At 49.8% G+C, this 4,259-nt stretch overlaps 1 pseudogene; it reads left to right on the top strand.

Annotated features, from left to right (window-relative positions):
• Positions 1 to 839: 839 nt before the first annotated feature.
• LOC109767278 (putative FBD-associated F-box protein At5g44940) lies at positions 840 to 3,962 on the top strand (annotated as a pseudogene).
• The last annotated feature ends 297 nt before the right edge of the window (positions 3,963 to 4,259 follow it).

Genomic DNA, 4,259 nt, shown 5'->3' with positions numbered 1-4,259 from the left:
TTCTCATCGTCGTCGTCGAGGATCAAATCTTCTATGTCTGAATCGTTGGATGAAGACGACGAGGAAGAACCCAATCCATCTAAAATGTGCACACAAGCCGGAATGAGCTACACACGAACCCAATCCAGGCCAAAATCGAGCACTAGCCGGAATGAGCTTCACCCCTACATACCTCGCCGGAACAAACCGCGTCGTGCTGCCCTTTCTCCCCCCGTCGGCCGACGCGGAGCCGCCCCTTTCTCCTTCCCGCCGCCAGACGTCGCCCAGCCCCTTTCTTCTCCCCTCGACCGAAGCAGCGCCGTGCCGCCCTCTTCCCCCGATGCGCCTCGGTCAGAGTAGGCGGAAATGCCCGGATCCGCAAGGAAAGATCCCAAGTGCTGAGCTTCCGTGCGGATCCATGGCGCCGGTGGTGACGTCGAGCCGCGGGTGCGAAAGGTCACCCCCGCCACCCGAGAGTTGGTGGAGTGGATGCGGCGTGGGGCGGTGGAGCTTTCGGGCGGTGCGGGTAGCCGGAGGCGACACCTAGCGGCGGCGATTTGCGGCGGCGACGCGTGGAAGGGGGAAACGGAAGCCGTCGGAAGTGATTCGCGCCAACCGAAAGGGGATCTGACAAAATCAAGGGAGTTCCCGTACATATGGAGGAAACAGGCTCACTAATGCGGGATCCAAAAAAAATTCCAGGACGACCCGACTTGATGGATCTGTTTGGGCTGGCGACGGATGACCCGGTTCGCGGGATCCGCTAGATAATCTAAACCCTCGGTTCCAAACCCTCGATTAGTTCCCCATTCCCCCACTACACCATTCCATTCCCACGGCGTCTCGCCAAGCCGCCAGCCATGGAGGCGGCGGCCTCAGCTGCTGTTGCGGCTGCCAACGAGGCGGCGCTGGCTGCGGCTGCTGCGGCATCGGCTGCTTCCAAGGAGGCGGCAGCGGCGGCTGCGACTGCGACGGAGGCAGCGGCGACCGCCAAGGAGGCGGCGGCGAAGGCTTTGGCTGCGGCGTTAAACGCGAAGGAGGCAGCGGCTCTGGCGACGGCTGTAGGGGAGGCGGTGGCTGCTGCCGCTGCTAACGTTGCTGCTGCGACGACGGCACTGCAAGCTTCAAAGAAGCGTAAGTTCCATCTTGTCGACGACCAAGATCCACCGGGGAGTAGCAACTGTGATGATGTTGATGGGGAGAGCGTCGATCACATAAGCCGCGTCCCCGACGCCGTCCTCGGCAGCATCGTATCACTTCTTCCCACCAAGGAAGGTGCCCGCACGCAGGTCCTCTCCCGCCGGTGGCGTCCGCTCTGGCGCTCCGCTCCTCTGAACCTCGAGGTGGACCGTGGACCCAATAGCAAGGAATTGATTACAAAGATACTCTCTGAGCATCCTGGCCCTGCACGCCGCTTCTCGGTCCGCATCTTTCAGAACGACGACAAGATCGAAGGCTGGCTTAGTTCCCAAGCCCTGGACAACCTAGAGGAGTTCGAGCTCACCTACACGTCCTGGCACAGCAACAGGGACAAGTTGTGCCTGCTGCCATTGTCCGTGTTCCGCTTTTCGCCCACTCTCCGCGTGGCCAAATTCCACGGCTCCCATTTCCCTAAGAGTAACTTGTTTGCGCAGCTGTCCCTGAAGTTTCCGTGCCTCAAGCAGCTACCCTGTATAAGGTCACCATCTCGGAGGACGTTCTCCAGAGCATGCTCTCTGGCTGCACTGCCTTGGAAAGCCTTGAGCTGAAGGACAATTCGGGCATTGGTCGCCTCTGCATCAGCTCCCAAACTCTTAGGAGTTTGGCCTTTTGCGCTGACAAGTGGAGTGGAGGTGTCCTTTTGCAAGAGTTAGTCACTGAGGATGCCCCGTGCCTTGAGAGATTGCTACCACTTAACTCAACGCGTAGCAAAGTGATCATACGGATAATCTGTGCGCCTAAACTCGAGATATTGGGTGTGCTGCTGTCTGTATTCATATACAAAATCCAACTTGGGAGTTCAATTATTCAGGTAGCAGCAGCCTTCATCAATTGCATTTGACATTCTTATGTGCAGGCTATTGTTCTTATATTTGCACTTTGTTCTGCAGAAAGGGGTTGCTGTCAGTTTGGCAACCAAAATGCACACCATGAGGGTTTTGGCTCTCAGCTCTACTGGCCCTAATCTGGATGCAATGGTTAACTTCCTCAAGTGCTTCCCTTGCTTGGAGAGGTTGTATGTCATTGTGAGTATAAAACATGGTTTCTTGCTTTAAATGTCAGTGTAAGCATTTGATTGACGTGTAATCTAGCCAACTATTGTATTGCTAACCAGTCGGCGATTTTTTTTGTATTGTTTTTTTTTCTATCTCTATCTCCAGTTCCGGTTACCCTCATACGACCTAGGGGAGTATATGAATGCCCGGAAGTATGACCCACTGGACCCAATTGAATGTCTTGAGCTTCATCTCAAAAAAGTGGTGTTGAAGAATTATGTCGTCAGCAAGACTTCATATGTTGACTTTGCCAGGTTCTTTGTTCTGAATACAAAAGGGCTAGAGGAAATGAAAATCACATTGCCTTACCACTGCCAGCACGGATGGTTTGCTCATCAACTCAGCCTGCTACGAGTCAGAAGTAGAGCTTCTCCAGATGCTCGAATTGAAATGAGATGTGGCACTAGCGATGATTTCACACACAACAGGGATACCCATGATTTCTCAATGGATGACCCCTTTGACTTGCCCTCCAGCGGATGCTCAACGTGTGAAGAGAAGGGCCTAGGAGATGCTATATACCAAATTTAATTAGAACTTGGGCTGCCAAGACCACCAACTGTGGTTCTAGCCAGTAAGCCTCCAAGCCTTTCTCTGATGTAGTTGATGCCCATCTTGAAAATTGACTTGCCTTCTTTTCAGAGCCCAAGCTATTTTATCTAGCCTATAATGTTGTCCCGGCGTTCTACTTCATTTAGTGATGGAATGTTTTGTGGCCCACTCAGGATTTTACCAGGACAAAGGAGGTGGTGTCTAAGCTCATGATTTATATCTGAACTTGCATGATGTATTTTCTGTTCTATCGTGCTTGAAGTGGTTCATCAGTATTTTATTTTCTGTTCTATTGGGCTTGGATGCTACTCCCTCAGTCCCACAATATAAGATGTTCTTGCAAACTAAAACAGCTTGCAAAAACGTCTTATATTGTGGGACGGAGGGAGTAGTTTTAGTCTGTTATGTTTAATTGGTTGTCCTCGTTTCTTCGCTGTTTGGCCTTGTATCGTAAGATGGTAACACCAGCAGTTACTATATGTATGTGATCATATAACTTGCTTTAGTGACAAAGGATGGCTGTGCCATTTAAGTTATGGTCATTCTTCAAGCAGTGTATGCCATGTTGGTCTGGAAGTCCCAGATCAGAGTACTCTCTCCTCCCCGTAAGCAGAGATCCATAAATTGACATGAAAACGTATGCAGCGAATACTGATCCATTCGAACACATCCACAATGCAGCGTGCCGATAACATAAAGCAAAGATATATAAACTTATAGTATAAGAGTAAACGTGTGGAAGCATCAATCTTTCCCTACGGAGCATACACGATGATATTCTGTTATAATATAATAGTTGTTTACATCCTGAACTAATTTTGCAATTCTACTGTGAAACCTACTGCATGTATGTCTGAAACAACTCCCAGTGCACCATCAAAGCAAGATGGGCAAACTCTTAACATGCCTAGACTTCTCCAGATTCCCTAAAAAACACCATCGGCTTCCTAATTTATTTATTAGGCCGGCAGCTGCTGTTAGTTTTGAGAAACCAGTCAAAGGAAATTCTGGAGTGAACAGATAGAAAAAGCTACTATGATAGTCCATCTATGTCTGTTTCTAAAACTCAAATAAAATATCGAGTTATCATCTGGGTAACATCTTTATTTTTATTCCAGTCTTGAACATCATCCGGCTAATAATTGGTTTTTCCTTGTATTAACAGAAGCAAGAGAATCCTCGCAAAAAAAAAAAAACAGCAGCAAGAGAATAACTGGTGTACAATGTTGCCTTTATTAGATGTGTATAGTCTCTTTTCGGTATATCCCCATTGCATAAGGGGTTTCCTGCACTTTACCACACATGTATATGTAATGGCCTCTGGCCCTCAGTGAATACTAGTTGCTCATTATCCAACATGGTATCAGATGCTAGGTTAGCCTCTCTCGATGCAACTCCGTGCGTGCTGCGCCCGTAACCAGATCCGCTCGTCGCCGACTCTCTCCGCCCATGGCTGGCAGTCTCTGCCCGGAT

The sequence above is a fragment of the Aegilops tauschii genome, chromosome 1, assembly GCF_002575655.3.
Source record: "Aegilops tauschii subsp. strangulata cultivar AL8/78 chromosome 1, Aet v6.0, whole genome shotgun sequence".
Taxonomy (NCBI): Eukaryota; Viridiplantae; Streptophyta; class Magnoliopsida; order Poales; family Poaceae; genus Aegilops; species Aegilops tauschii.
This window is presented reverse-complemented; position numbering and strand designations above follow the sequence as displayed.